Raw genomic sequence first — 16885 nt, 5'->3', positions numbered from 1 at the left:
TGAACGCAACTGCCGCGGCAGGTATGCTGCTCTTGCAAATCCCGAAGTGGTGAGAACATCTGGTGAACTCACCATAGCAGAAAGCCAGAAAGTTTTAGATCCTATTTATTCAAATTGCTTTTCCAGGCTCTCACCATGGGGTTGCTTTTAGAGCTGTAGTGGGTGGGGTTTAATTTGCAAATCTCATGAAGGGATATAACAACAATGACAGCAGGATGCAAAGGCAAGTTGGTTGAGCCCATATTGTCACCAGGTTTCAAGGAGACCAGAAAATGGTGGCTATAGCTCTTGGTTTATCCTTTGGGTAAACCACTGCTCATTGAGATTTGAATCTGTTAAAATTCTCTGGACCCACTCTCCCTTGAGCAAAACTGTTAATTACATTTTCAAAGCTGTAAACTCAACACAATGTTTTTGGAAGACAGTGGGAGGATGAATAAGTGTTTAGAGACACTTTCTGCTCCGGCCTTGCTCACACATCCATTCCTGCCCACGTGGTGCCACACAGATTATACCTTTGGGGTTCTGTGGGTGCTTTCTTTGTGCATTCCTCTGTGTGTGTGTGCGTGTGTGTGTGTGTGTGTGTGTGTGTGCGTGTGGTGGAAGGGATTACATTCTTTTTTTTTTAATTGCAAGTTAATCTGGAGATCCTGAAAGTTGCTATGTTGATACAATTTGGGAAATCAAAATCTATTTGCTTTTAATGCAGTAATACAGTCATGGAGCATCAATCTATTACCATATAGAATCTAATACCACATAGAATAGATGTATTTTTGTGGTGCCAGCTCAGCTCATACAATTCTCTTGAGATTATTTGTTCCCTGTCCAAAGACAGTGTTTCAACATAGCCCTGCTGCCACCCCCACAGACATCGCTAATTCGAGACCAGGAGTAGCAAATTTCTGGTGGGACAGCACTAATCAGATTCTGTCACAGTGGTGTGCACTAGAACTGAAAGGTAGAGGTGAGCCAGGTGGCCCTGGAGAACAGCCAGAAAACATTCCCTTGAGCTTCCCTCTATACTATCTCCCGGGGTTTTAATTTGAGAATTAAGTAAAATTACGTGTCTGAACATGTAAAACCTTTAGCTCAGTGCTTTTGTGCTCAATCTCCTATTTCCTTCTCTTTTTCCTCCCCTCATAATAGTCTAAGCTAGCGGTGGGGAACTTTTTCATGTTGGAAGTCCACATTAATTTAATTTAGCTATAATCAAATAAGGCTGCATTCAAGAAACTTCAATTAGATATCCTTAAAAATGTACATTATTTTGTAAAAATCTAACTACTATGTATTTAATAATTTCAAAAAGTGAAAACCACTTGTTAATTGTAAAGTTAACTAACCTTTTAATGACTTTGTTGTGTCTGCTTTTTGTTGGAAAGCATTTTCGGTTGCAGAATGGAGGTTTACAGTTTCAGTTGATCCTCCACATGGGGTATCAGTCATTTGTGATGTTAAGGGCATCTTGATTTGGGTTAGGTAGGAGAATGCAGATTTGCAGCAATAGTGGTTGAAAAGCAAGAAAGCATTTTTAGGGGGCATGTTGCCAAAGGTATGGGTATTCTACTGCATTTTTCTGTGTTTCAGTTGGATCTTTCTTAACATCAAACAATGACTTAAAAAAAAATGACTTTAAAATGCCACCTACTGAGAGCTCAACCAATTCCATCTGTAGTTCTTTAGGTGCCTTGGTGATAGCAACTAGGTGAGGCGGAAATGCTAACTTGAGTGGGAAGTCATGATTCTCAAAGTCAGCAAACCTTTCATTATATTCTCCAAGTAATAGGTCTATAACAGCTGTGTACTCTTCAAATGATTCCCATATATCATCCTGTTCATCAATGACTTTGCTAACTGGGGAAAATGTCTATGCAAAATTTCCTTTTGAAGAGAGTAGCGCCAGTCAGGCGGGGGAATTTAGAACTAAATCATGAGCATAGCAGCCGTCAATTTAGCCCTTATGGCTTACTGATGTTGTAATTGTGCTGATCAATCTGGGAGGATTATTTCATTGAAACTTATTTTGTTCTCTGGTATTTTAAATACATTCAATTTAAAAATAAAATAAAAATAGAAAAGATGGACAAAAATGAGGTAATAAACATAAAAGGGTTTGTTCTGTAAAATTTGGATTGAGTCAAAAGGCTGTACTTAAGGACCTAGGAGGCCACCGGTCCCCCACCCCTGCTCTAAGCTGTTGATGACCTTCCATTCTATAGTGTCATGGTATGAAGTCCAGAATAATAATTTCTTACTGTAATGTAATTTTGTTTGGGGACCCCACAGTGCTGGAAGATAGAAGTCTGAAGTCAAGGTATCGGCTGGGCCGTGCTCTCTGTGAGGGTTCTAGGGAGGAGTACCTCCTCCCCTCTCCTAGGTCACCGGCGATCCTTGGCTTGTAGCTGCACCACTCCAGTCTCTGTCTGTGTCGTCACATGGCCTCCTCCCTTGTGTGTCGGTGTCCTCTCCTCTTCTTATAAAGACACTGGTCATTGGATTTAGGGCTCACCCTTGTCCAATACAGCCTCACCTTAATTTAATGAAATATATCTGCAAAGATCCTATTTCCAAGTAAGGTCACATTCCGAGGTTCCAGGTGGACATGATTATTTGGAGGACACTATTCCTCCCACTATGGGAGGTGATGTGTGCAGGGGTGTGGTGGTCTAGTTGTCTCCATGAAGTCTGCCACTTCCCATCACTTTTTGCTGAGGTCAGTAATCCCTGAAAGAAGATTTTAAGGTAATCTTGGGAGCAAAAGGTCTTTGTAGATGGTGTAGGGAAGAATGCTACTCTAGGCATAGTGGGCTTTGATGGGAAAAGTATTTCAATAAAAGAGAGACTGAAGGCCGGGCGCGGTGGCTCACGCCTGTAATCCTAGCACTCTGGGAGGCTGAGGCGGGAGGATTGCTCAAGATCAGGAGTTTGAAACCAGCCTGAGCAAGAGCGAGATCCCGTCTCTACTATAAAATAGAAAGAAATTAATTGGCCAACTAATATATATACAAAAAATTAGCCGGGCATGGTGGCGCATGCCTGTAGTCCCAGCTACTCGGGAGGCTGAGGCAGGAGGATTGCTTGAGCCCAGGAGTTTGAGGTTGCTGTGAGCTAGGCTGACGCCATGGCACTTACTCTAGCCTGGGCAACAAAGTGAGACTCTGTCTCAAAAATAAATAAATAAATAATTAAAAGAGAGACTGAAGTTTGGTTTTAGATATTGGAAAGTCCTGGCTGCCACACTGCAGGGCCTGGAAAAATAAACCTCCTCCTACCCCCCCCCCTTTTTTTTATGTTCTAGATAAACAGCTCCAACTCAAAGGAACAGGACACTGCCAGCCAGGGACTAGTTTACGCTGAAGTCCACATGAGCATAACAAAAGCATGCTGGGAGAGTAATAAAGGCTATTTATTATATGGATGGCAGAAAGATGGTAGAATTTGGGCCTATGTGGTGGATCGTGCTCCTCCAAGTGCTGGGGCAGGAATGGCGGGCAAGTGAAGGGATGTTAGCCGGCAGTGGGGGAGGGACTGTCTTGGGAAGAATATTTAGGTGACATTTACTCATTCAACAAACACTAAAGGCCCACTGTGTGACAGGCACTGTATTATATTGTGTATCTCTCCTTCAGTAGAACTCAAATACCGTATATAGACATAATATCTTATGTTTGCTTACTCAAAAAAACGTGCGTTCACGCGAGGATGGCATTGCATGCCTTCAGGCACTGAGTTAATTGTGCAGCATGAGTGTTATAAAATTTTATTTTTTATATAAAATAGCCAGCAATGCCTGGCGCTAAATGGGACATATCATCATGTGGGTGAGGCTCAGAGCATTAGAGGAGATCAACAAGAAGTATAAGAAAGAGGATACTTAAATCTATTCATCCAAGATGATTTCTTAGCCAGGGTTACATTAGGTGTTGTGGAGAGGTCAAGAGAAAAGAAGCAGTAGGCTTTATCAGTTATTTAGGACAATGTGTTGCTTATTGGGTTTATGTAAAAAAAAATTGGTAAAAGTTGAAATATTTTCCACTAAAACAATTTTACACAGAAACTTCAACCATTGTGCCTCTCAACTAGTTGCTAGGCAACATGATTGGTTCTTTCATCAAAAAAGGTGAATTATTGGATAAAAGTTCAGGGAAGCTCACAGAGGCCAGGGAGTTTCTTTTTCTCCATGGATGGCTGGTAGAATCTATTCATTTGGCCACATTCTGGGGGTGCCCACAAAAGCCAAACACCAAATGATTGGGGTCATAGTGTTTTGGGGCCAGAAGAGCTTGTGCAGAGTGTTGCACCCTTACACTGTATGTTTCAGATGAAGAAATTGCCCAGAATGTTGAAAGGCTTGGCTTGAGACCACTGGTAGCTGGGGGGGGGGGGTAGGCAGGGATGGAACAAGCTGAACTAGACCACTTGCACCTTTGGAAGGGCTTTTTGCCTTCTCGTTTGGGATTGTTCTGGAACATGATAATAAATCAAGGAGCAAGTGGGACAATGAAAAGAGGTAAGAATCCATTGTAAAGTAGGGGGAGCATTTACAAGAACTTGAAGGCAGAGACATAGTACTTCATTTATCCTAATCTCTTTAGGTAATGTTGACAGCCAAAATAAGTATCCTGAGTTCACTTTTTAAAACACAGTGTAGTTAAACTTCAAATAATAGAATTCTTAGGGAATGAGAATGGAATTGGATTTTCTAATTAAGTAGGATGAGCAAGAAAATTGTGTTGTTTTAACTTTCCAAGCTGACATTTAATATGCATTATTAGTTCACTCTTTGCATTAGTAAGAAGAGTGAATACATAATTTAATGTTCATTTGATAAATGCCTATCTTTTAGGTCCTTGGGGTGCCCATTCTTGCAAGAATAATCATATAGAACAGACAATACAGAAATATTGGGTTTAAAGTATATTGTAATAATCACTAGTGATTATTCCTTAAAAAATGTTTTTTAGTTAAAGTTCTGGTATCAGTTTGTTTTGCTAGTATTTCAAACAACTCCCTCCACCAAATACATATCCTAAAACAAAACAAAACAAATTTTAAAAATGGACTTTGAATTATAGGAGTCAAATCTAAATACTAAAAAACAAAGAAACCAACAAATAAAACGAACCTGACTGTTAAAGATATTTGTTTCATTTTTGAGACAGGGTGTCACTGTGTTGCCCAGGCTGGATTGCAGTGGCATGATAATAGCTCACTGCAGCCCCGAACTCCTGGGCTCAAGTGATCCTCCCACCTCAGCCTTCTGAGTAGGAATAGCTGGGACTACAGGTTCGTGCCACCATACTTGGCTGATTTTTAAAAAATTTTTGTAGGGACAGGCTTTTCTATTTTACCAGGCTGTTCCTGAACTCCTGGCCTCAAGCAATCCTCCTTCCCTGGCCTCCCAAAGTGCTGGAATTATAGGCATAAGCCATAGTGCCAAGCCTGACAAAGATCTTTGAATTCCAGTGAACCTATTTCAGATTATAGCCAGCATGACAAAATTCCAGTGCAACACAACAATTTGTGTAGTTCTGAGAATTTTGCCTAGATATGACAATTAAATCTATGAATGTAAGTAATAGGAATGGAGGATCTTTTAGGTCTTTTCCCAACCAAAAAGTCCGTGATTCAATATTTTTGCCTTTTAAAAACCATAATTTTGTCTGTAAGGTATAACCAAACCATAAGTTTGCTCTTTTCCAAGGGATAATTAGAAACAGATTTAATTCAATTCCAACAGTAAATTCAATTCCATTCACTTTTCTGCAGCCCATATAACTATATATGTAATGGTATTAAGTCTTCCACACCAAAATGTATATGCATATGCCCTTACAGCAAACTAAGAAAACTTTTTATAAAACCTATGTTACTTCTTATTACAGCAGCCCTAGGGACTGGGAGATACAAAATTCATTTCTTTTTATTTTTAAGGTACAGGGTCTCGCTGTGTCACCTAGACTGGAGTGCAGTGACATGGTCATAGCTCACTGCAACCTCAAACTCCTGGGCTCAAGTGATTCTCCCATGTCAGCCTCCAGAGTAGCTGGGACTACAGGTGCACACCACCATGCCTGGCTAATCAAAACAATTTTTTTTTTTTTTAGTAGAGACAGAGTCTAGCTATGTTGCCTAGGCTGGTCTCGAACTCCTGGCCTCAAGGGATCCTCCTGCCTCAGCCTCCCAAAGAACTGGGATTACAAGTGTGCACCATCACTCCTGGCCCCAAATCCATTCCTTATATAATCTCAGAATCGAGGTAGGAGATTGGGCTTTTCTTTCACAGGAGAATGGGAGTCTTTTTCCTAAAATACTTTTTCCAAGTTTTCTAAAAAAATGTAATGTCTATTTTAATATGAAACTGTCTGGAATTAACTTTTTTTTTTTTTTTTGGCTTGCTTGTGTATTTGTTTGATATTCAGGGTTAGTAACTTTGTATCAGTTGTTCATTCATAAGCATTTTAGGTATCTCTTGCATGAAGGAAATACACACGAGCAAACAAACTGAGGTGACTTAATTAGCCCAAGGGTGCATGGCTGAAGTAGAAGACCCTACTGCAGTGGGGACCTCCTACCCCAAAGTCAGCTGTTGCTCATTGATATTTCATCCACTCTGTGACATTCTACCAGTCACAAAAGAGTGACATTTCCCTAACCTTACTCATGAGGAAAACTTCTGGGCGGGCTGTTTCTTACAGTGTGGTGTGAAGACAACCTGAACTAGAATGTTCTTGGGGATGGGCTGCTTGTGAAACACACAAATTCCTGGGCCCTATATGCAGCATTACAGATCCTGGGGAAGGGTCTCAGAGGTAAACATTTTAGACACATTCTGTGGTTGATTTTTTTTATGCTTCTCAAGGTGCTGGAACTGTTTATAGAAGGAAGGGACATTGACTCATAGCTGAGTGATCACCATGGCAACCAAAGAACCCATCACCTGAACCATATTCCAAATCATTTCATGTTTACTGACTTATTATACTTTAAGGGATAGATTAGCAAGGGGAAAAAAAAACCATAAAGATCTCGTCAGAAAGTCATCATTTATTCATTAACACAACCTCAAGTCCAGAAACATGACAACTCCTCTATCTCGGTTATGATCCTTCCAGATAACAGAGTGACGGGGTCATGAATCCCCTTCAACGGCCCCGAGATGTGCTCATCCCAGAGTGGCCTCGTCAGGGACACACTGTCATTCTGCCAGCCGTGCCAGTGTGAGCTACGTGGGGTGACCACGCAAGGGAGCTGCTGCGTGCTAATTTTATCCCAGTCCCTCACCTCTTCGAGCACAGGGATCCATGAATCAGACAGCAAATCTGAGAAAGAAAAGAAGGCATTTGGAATAATTTTAGGAAGAGGAGGGATGGGCCACTTTTGGAACTTCAACATCAAGACAGGAGAAAGGAGGAGAAAGAGAGAATATGAATTTTCCATTTTCCGAGACTGTCTGCAATTCGCTCCTGATAAATCAGTTTGGAATAAAGCTCAGGTGATGGGCCTTGGGTTGCCATGGCAATTACTCAGCTGTGTGCAGCAGCCTCACGTGCCTTTAATTTTCCTACAGACACACACACACACAAGGTCAGCAGAGGATACGAAATGCTTATCCTAGACTCCCAGGGGGAAAAAAGTTGGACTCTGCCCGGCACAGGACCAAGAATTTCTTTAAAATTCATTTCATTCCTTAAAATATTAGCGATTGTTTTCACATCAAATAAAATGAGGCAAGCTTGAACTCTGGCATGCAGAAAATATAATTTTATTTTTACACCACTTCAATATGATTTCTAGCTTTACTCCAGTGGGGGAAGCAGGAAACTCAATCAGTCTTTAGAGATGACTCTACTTTCTCAGGGCTGTGTGAAGGTTTGGCAGTGGGGACTGGCTACGTACTGCCAAGGCTGGCGCACGGTGGCCACTGAGACCTCCTTATGTCTGTCCAGGTCTTGAACCTCTCTCTGCTGCTCTGCTCCCTCCTGGGCTGTGCACCTCGCTGAGATGCTGTTCTGGGTCATCTCTGCGTAGAAGCAGCAACCAGGCTTCCCCTCTCTGGCGTCTTGAGGCTTCCCTGTCCACGAAGCATAAATTCCACTCCCCGGGAACTCACCAAACTCTCTGCTTTTATCACTTTCCTTCAATCCTCTCCAATATTTTTCTAGTACGTAGAGAAAACCCTCTCCCTTTCCTGTTTCTTCCATTTTGTTTACACCCTATCCTTTCTGTTGCCCCAAGGCTTAGAGTTTTAGAAAACTCGGGAAGGCTTTCTCTATTTTCTAGCCTGCTGTATTTCTCACCCCCCCACACAAGACATTCATTCAATCAACAAATATTTATTGAGCAACTACTAAGTGCTAAATACTATAATAGGCTATGGGGTTATAGCAGTGGACAAAATATACAAGAATCCTGTGATTCTGGGGCTTATATTCTATCAGGGGAGACAGACAACCATGTGTAGATGTGATAATAAGTGAAGCATGTAGTGTTCCAGGACACATGCTGGGAAACAGCTCGGGAGGGTGCAGACAGAGCAGCAAGTTGTAATTTTAAATAGAGAGGAGGAGACGTTGGAGCACAGACTTACAGAAGGTTGAGGGAGGCAGATAAGTGGAGCATCTCGGGAAAGAGTGTTCCAGGTCGAGCAAAGGCCCCCAGACAAGAGCTTGCTTGGGGTCGTTCAAGGAGTAGCAAGCAGACCAGGATGGCTGAGGTTGAGCAAGGGGTCTTGCAAACCATTGTAAGGACTCTGATATTTTTCTGAGTTGAGGTGGGGAACCACTGGAGGATTTTGATCAGAAATATAATCTGACTCAGGTTTTGAAAGGATCACTCCAGCAGCTGTGATGAGAATATACCATAAAGAAGCGGAGTGGAAATGAAGAGATGTCAAAATTGAAATCAGATCAGATTTTAAAGTTTGTGCCATGCAATAAAAGAAAGTACAGATCGCAGTCCAGGGGACTTCAAGCCAGGTGGTAAGAAGCTTGCCTTACAGCAGTGACAGCAAAGTTTATAAGCCACAAAAGGAGGAAGTATATCCACAGCAAACTTTTTGGTGATTGGCTGTCATAGGTTATCATTCTTTTTAGAATAAACAGCCCTTTATGCTGATTTGTCTATAGCTGATCAGTTTAATTTCACTCAATCGTGGTAAAGTTTATGACTTGCGTTTATGTCTACAGACAGCGTTTCAGGGAAATCAGGATGACTTCAGCTTGGTGGTGCAGCTATGGGTGGTTGGCCTTGGGGTATATCTAAACTGTGGTCTTTGTTTCTTTTCCTTTAACAGAGACAAGTCAGAAAACTATTGCAGCAACTCAGGCATGAGATGAATCTGGAAGGGGTGAGAAGTGGCCAGATTCTGGGGTTAAGGGTTATAACCTTCTCTACCTGCTTTTTTTTTTTTTTTTTTTTATCATCTTGGCATAGTGTCTTCTTTTCCCTATTGTGAGAGGCAGTCATCACAAACCCAGGTTTTATAACATGTGACAGATTTTCCAGGAGCTTTTGCTTCATGACAAGCAGAACACCCTTCAGGGATAACGCAGACAATCATTTGTGCCATAGCACTTCCTGGAACATGAGTCACTTTTTAAAACAATATCCTGTAACTCGATTTTGCAAATGGCCTCACAATTTGATTCGGATAATCTAAACTTGATTAAATCCTGGAGGACATGTCCCATCACATGCTGCATCAATTAAGCACTTTTCTTTTTAAACAAAAAATAATCTTATTTCTAGGCTCTGTAGCCATTTGTCTCTCATAACTGCTACATCTCAGCCCAGCTTTCATTGCTGGGGGCCTCTTGTGACTTTTGAATTAAAACTCAGCTATTTCCTGGGCATATATCAGCGTCTGTTCTACCCAATGACTTGGCGGTTGTGCTCTGGTTTGAACTACAGGAATATTGGGAGTATTGGTGCAGGATGGGGTGGGAATGGGCTGATGTCTTACTGTTATTCCAGCTGCTTTTTATTAAGCATTCATCCTGAATGCAGCCATTTCTGCCTGGGAGCCACTTAGAGTGTAGTTGCAACTACTCTATACTTGGAAGAAAGCTGACCTTATTTCCACCACTACTTCAAATTCTTCCAGTAACAATTCAAAATCTTGGATGTTTTATTTTTTTTTTTACATCTCCTTGGTGTTTTTTAGGTGCTAAGCTCATGGTTTCTGGCTGCACACAATAGAAATCAAGACTGGCTAACTTGAGTGGAAAGTGAATGTATCAAAAGCATGTGAGACAGACCAAAGAAATGACGAGATGTCTGGAGAGCCAGACTCAAAGGGCAGGTGGATTGCAAGGGAGGAAAGGGACAGACAAGGCCACATCACAGGAGTGATCTGCCCAGGATGCTGCCTCCAGCGTCACCCAGCATCATTGTCCTGGTTCCTGCTGCTCTTGGTGTCTGCTCCTTGGACTTTCTCTGCTGCATAGCTAGACTTGTGTCATCTGTGAAGCCATCTCAAATAATCTATCTGTTCCTTGTACTTTTGCTTCTTTACCTCCAGATACAAAGGTTGGGCAGGAGCATCTGATTGGCCCAGCCTGGACCACACAGCCAAGCAGTACCTGCCAGGGAGGCAGGAGGGGATCTTTTACCTTCCTCTGGTAGGTGAGCTGCTGCTTTCCACCTGACTTAGGATCCCCCCCAGGGAAGAGATGTTTGGATGATAGGCGGCAACAGTGATCTATTCACTCCAGGTGTTTAGCTCATCTGTCTTCAAGTCATCCTATGAGGTAGGTACCATTGGCCCCACTTTAAGCATGCGAATCTAAAGCAACTTGGGCCCTAGCATGTGTTGTTTCCACTTACTGGGATCTTTCCCCTTCTCCCTCCCCACAATTCCTACTCACTCTTCAGATGCTTGCTTTAATGTCACTCCCTTATAGAAGCCCGAGTTGAACCTACTGGTAAAGTTAAATCCTGGTATCCAATTCTCACGATGGCTGGTATCTCTCTGTTGCAGATCTATCACGCGTGTGTCTTCTCCTCAACCAGATGTGAGCCCCACAAAGGCAGGGGCTACGTGTTGTTCCCTGCTGTACCTCTCGTGCCCGGCATGCAGGAGGTGCTCAAAAAATACATGTTGACAGTGGACTAAAATGAATGATCCAATGCTTAAATGAATGAATCAAGTACTAAATCTCAAGCCACCTGTCTCAAGTCCATAGCTACCTCCTGCCACAAATCACTGAATTCTCAAACTTCTCAAAAAATTGTCATTTTTGACAACCTGAATTATAGTTCTATTGGCTGTCCTGCTGCTGTCTCAGATAATGTACACCTTTGTGACAGGATAAAAAAAAAAGTGTCAATGTTTGCATGTCTGGTTTATTTCTATATCTCAAGCATGCTTCTGTATGCCTGGCATATAATAGGTTTTCAGTAAACAATGGAATGGATGACTAGGTTTACAGACTTCCCCCAATCCCAAGCCTACTAATTATAATAGAATAATATGCTTTCTCCTGCAGAGGGAAGATTCTTCCTTGTTGAGAGACAGGCTAAGTCAACCTAAACAAGACAGCACTGAGTGGGAAGGAAGAGAGGGAAGGAGAAGTGAAATAGCTGGGGGAGGGGAGGACCGGAGGGGAGAGGAGACGTGGGGTAGGAGGGGAGTACATGCCAGAGGAAAGTGGATTGTTGATCATTGAGATCACCTGCATTTTGGATCACTTTTCATGTCCTTAGAGACACTGAGTAAGGAATGGCTGTTTGTGTATTTACTTTGTGTTGCTGAACTTTGTGTACTTACTTTCTGAATACCTCACCACTTTAAGCCACAACCACTTGGGTTTCTCACTTTGGATAGGTTACATGTAAATCCCAAATTGTCACCTTCCCCACAAAAGAACTCCTGGTTTTATAGCAAGCCCAGCCATCCTCTTAGTTTCAGAAGCCTTAAACTTTTTTTTTTTTTTAATTTTTAGAGATAGGGTCTCTCTCTGTTGTATAATGGTGCGATCATAGCTCTTGGTAACCTTGAACTCTTGGGCTCAAGCATTGCTCCTGCTTCAGCCTCCCAGTAGCTGGGACTAGAGATGTGCACCACTATGCCCACCTGATTTTTAAAATATTTTTACAGAGATGGGGGTCTTGCTGTGTTGCCCAGCTGGTCTCGAACTCCTGGCTTTAAGTGACCCTCCTGTTTTGGCCTCCCAAAGTGCTGCGATTACAGGTGTGAGCCCAGGCAGAAGCCTTAAATTTTGAAGTCATCTTGGACTCTTCATTTTTCTTTGACCCCAGTGGCCAATCTGTTTCTAAACCCTACTGATTCTTTATTATGTCTCTTGGCTCCTTATTTGTCATTGTTAATTATGGCACCTTTGGTTAAACCCTGGTGACATATTGTCTGGAATATGGTAAACTCCTAATTAGTCTTCCTGACTTGAGTTTCTCCCTACCCCAATTCATTTAACACAGTGAGTGCCAGATTCTTATAATGACCTGGCTGTAGCAGATCCCATATAAGGTCCTCAAGCAGACGTTAATACCCCCTCCTTCTGTCAGCTAACTCTCTGTCTCTGCAGGTCAGTCTATGCACATCACGCTGTCACCTCAGTGCATTTCCTTTCGCCTTTGATGAAAACCTTTCAATTGTTCTTCATTCCCTGCAGGAATAAGTTCCCACTTTTCAGCATGGCGCAGCACTCTTGGCTTTCCTCATCTGTTCCTGCCTACATTTGGCCTCTTCCCAAAGTGTCAAGCTGTTTTAGTCCTCAGTGCTTATCACATATGTTCTTCTATTCTCTCCGACTAGAACATCTGTCCCCATTTCCCTTCTCCTCAGCCTCAGCCCCCTTCACTACATCCTTGTGATGCTCCCAATCTCCAAAGTTTGGAGGATACAGTCATTGGACATCTTATCTTCTCTACCCACATTTCTTCCCTAGGCGATCTCATCTAGTGCAATGACTTTCAATGCCATCTATTCACTGACGATCTCCAAATGCACCAACCTGAACATCTTTTCTGGACCCCAGCTCTTCTACCCAACCGCCTCCTTTACATCTCCATTCGGGGGATGAAAAGCCATGGAGGCACCTGTAACTCCTCTCTTTCTGTCACATTCGATATTCATCCCATCAGCAAATCCCTGGCAGCTCCACTTCCAAAATATATCCAGCATCTGCTCACCCCTCCCTGACTCCTCTGCTGCCACCCAGTCCATGCCACCACTCTCTGTCACCTGGATCATCATAGCTCCTCTGTGTTTCCACCCTTAGACCCTGACAGTCAGAGTGACACTTAAGAAACCAGGTCAGAGCATGTCATTTGTCTTCTAAGAGCCCTCACACCCCTGCCTCCCTCTCTTGGATAGAAACCAAAGCCCTCACTGTGGCCTTCAAGGGTCCACACGATCTGGTCCCGGAAGCCTTTCTGGCCTCACCTCATTTCATTCTTTCCTCCATCTTCCTCTGCTCAGGCTGCCAGAACAAAGGACCGCAGACTGGGGGGGCTTAGGCAATAGGCGCTTATTTTCTCACAGTTCTGAAGGCTAAACGTCCAAGACCAAAGTGGCAGCAGGTTTGGTTTCCTCTGAGGCCTCTCTCCCTGCCTTGTGGGTGGCCTTGCAGATGACCAGAAAGAGAGAGACTTAGGAAGAAGAAGTATCATGCAAGTATCATGTATTCAAGAAGAAGTATTTTTGGGGGGGGGGGGAGGAAGCAGGTAAAAATCCTATCTGCCTTTAATTACTAGTGTAATTTAAAAAGGAAAAAGAAAAATAGCATTAAAAAGTCCTCTATGCTATGCAATATAAACTTCCCTTTAGCGTCCTTTAAGAAAACTTCAGTAAAATCTTCAGACTAATTCCTCACTTCTGATGACTTGAATGGCTGTGCTTTAGGGGACATAATGAGGTATTGACTTCTGCTGTGAGGCTGTCATAGGACAAAAGTTAGAGGCTACTTATGAGAGAGCCACCATGTCCAGGCCCATTTAATAATAAACTCTTATAATGACTAGAGGGTAAGCATTATGAGGGCAAGGACTTTGTTTTCTCAGTGCTGTATAGAAATACACCCAGGAGGTGCTCAATAAATGCTGTTTGAATGTTGCTGAATGGCTTTTTAAGCATCTCTATAGTGCCTAATGCAGCACAGTCCAGTAGGGCTTTCTGCACTGATGGAAATGTCCTGTATCTGTGCTGTCCGGTATGGTAGCCACTGGCCACAGGTGGGTATGAAGAGGTGGCTTCTGCAATTAAGAAACTGAATTTTAAACTTTGTTTAATTTACATTTAAATGACCGAATGCGGCCAGTGGCTGCTGTAGTGGGCAGCACAGTAAACACCTTGCTATTCCAGTTACGGTCTATGGATGAGCAGTGCTGGCATCGCCTGGGAACTCGTTACAGATTCAGACTCTCAGGCTCGACTGCTGGCCTGCAGAGCCGGACTGTGTATCCCATCCCTATGTGTTTGTATAAACATCAAAGTCCCAAAAACTCTGCCCCAACAAGCATTGGCACTCTCACGTACTTCATTTCATGTGATCCTCATTTGAAAAATCCACATCGTGGGTATCACTCTTCCCATTTTATGGATGAGGCAGTTGAACCTCCGCAAGGTTATGTGATTTGCTCAAAGCCACAACGTGGAAAGGAAAGTCTGAGTGTGCGAGCCCAGAGTTCTCTCTCTCATGTTCTCTCTCCGTACTGCCGGAGTGGACGGCAGCAGGCTAGATCCAGGCAGTTTCAGCACTGCCATTCTTCCATGACTGCGTTTACATGGAGTAAGATCACAGCACTCTACTGCTGGAACCATGAGCCATAGATGTAAGTGACAGTGGAGATGGGCTGTGGAGTGGGATGGAATTGTGGGGCCAGGTAGGGAATTAGCTATTAGCTTCTAGTCTCTTCCTCAAGCATAATTGAATGGCGAGGAATAAAGACATGGCCCAGATGTAATGGCAGGCTTGCTTTTAGCCAGGAAACGTGGTGGTCCTTTTGGTGCTCAGGGTCTGTTTACATACTTACAACAAGTTCTAGCTGTTTTCGTTTGTTATTGCATCATGTGAAAGGATTGAAGAGATTTTTTTCTTAACAATTTGGAGGTTAAATTTTGACCGACTTAATTAAAAATTCCCTTTGGGAAGTCCCAGGGGTGAGGGTAGGACTCCCTCCAGAATGATTGAAGGTGAGATACATTGATAGAGAGAAATGAACAGTGGTTTCAAATACGAACCCCAAATCAAAAAAAAAGGACTCAGATGGCAAATTGTAAGACTTGTTTTGCTACCTGGAAGGCTTCCATGGGGGCATCTCTCAGGAGGAAGCTCCAGGTTCAAATTAAATACGTTAATAAATGTAATTAGTGATGGCAAATGAGTCTTCCCCGCAAAGTTAAGAAGTCGGCAATAAGTATGTCTTGGTCAATCACTGAGTTTTCACTGTGGACACTTTCCTCTTCTTCAGAGCAACCCATTTCTGATAAGCCTGCACTATTTCATTGGCTCTATCTTTGTAGAACTAAAACCCTTGAGTTTTAGTTACAAGACAAAAAATAACAGCTAAAGCTTGGTGTATGTACTCACAGTTTGCAAACCAGTAGTAAGAAAGAACATGCAAAGGAGCAAATAAGTAAACAGATGATGAGGGAAAAGTCAAATAATAGTAAGATTCAGAGTTATCAACCAAGCCTTGAAATAACAGGCATCACCTCCTCCTGGCCACCCACCCGGTGACCTATCCTGCCCTGTGCCTGACAGGGAGAATGGCTTCTCCTCTACCCAGGCACCTGGGCTGGAAGCCCTGCTGTTGCAGCCACTCTTGGTTCATATCTAAATTCATCTAGAATGCCTCATTCTTTCTCTCACTCTTCACATTGATTGATCATCAGAAATCTGGTCAATTCTAGCTTTTCAATAATGCCATTACATTATTTCTGTCCTTAGGGTTATGGTTCAGGTCTTTATCCTTTCACCTGGAATCCTGCAATTGCCTCCTAACTACACCCTTCCAACCCCATCTTTAATCTCACCCCTCGTCAATCCATACTTTCTGAAAAAATAGAAAGCTAAGTACCAAGCATAATTAAACAAATATCTATATTTCCACCATCCAGAATTGTCATGTTTGCATCAAGTCTTTTATAAAGTTGTATCACAGTTCTAGAAAACACCTTGTTTATTCACCATCCCTTCTTCCCATTCTCCTTCCTGTTCCTTCAGAGGCAGTCACCACCATGAATTTGGCATGTAGGGTAGATTATATTGTGTGTTCACAATAACTCATTGCCTCCTTGCCCTGGCTTGCTTCCCTGGAGGCAAGACACACTTCCCCACTGACTTTGGCCTTGGCTGTGTGACTTTCTTTGGCCAAAGGAGTGTGAAGCATGCCAGATCTGACCAGGCTTTCCATGTGCTCTCATGATTCAATGTTGCCCTTCCTGAATTCTTGTCCTCTGCTGTGATTACAGTAGATTTCAGTTAGTGGCTCCTCCAGCCTGAGTGGTGGGATGAGAAGCCACAGGATGCTGAGCCCAGTTCAACTGACCGCATTCCAACAGAGCCTGGCACAGCTGAAAAGAGACATGGCCAAACTGCCGCCCTTATGTGATGGGGGTAAAGACAAATGTTTGTTATTGCAAACCGTCAAGATACTGGGGTTATTTGTTACGCAGCAAAGGCTGACCAATTCAAAATATTTATGAATGTGAAGATCTACAGAATGTACACAAATGTACCTATTGTGTTTATTTTGTATATCTTGATAAATATTTATATGTAACCATAAGCAATATAGAGTTCTGTTCAACTGTGGTCCAAGGTCAACACAAAGGATTGCATTCTGTTTATATTTTTCTACATCTTGATTTTTACACTCAAGATTCATTTTGGGTATCTCTCCATGTGGATGTGTATAG

This window comes from Microcebus murinus, chromosome 6 (genome assembly GCF_040939455.1).
Source record: "Microcebus murinus isolate Inina chromosome 6, M.murinus_Inina_mat1.0, whole genome shotgun sequence".
Lineage (NCBI taxonomy): Eukaryota > Metazoa > Chordata > Mammalia > Primates > Cheirogaleidae > Microcebus > Microcebus murinus.
The sequence above is the reverse complement of the archived record's forward strand: the minus strand, read 5'-3'. Positions refer to the sequence as shown.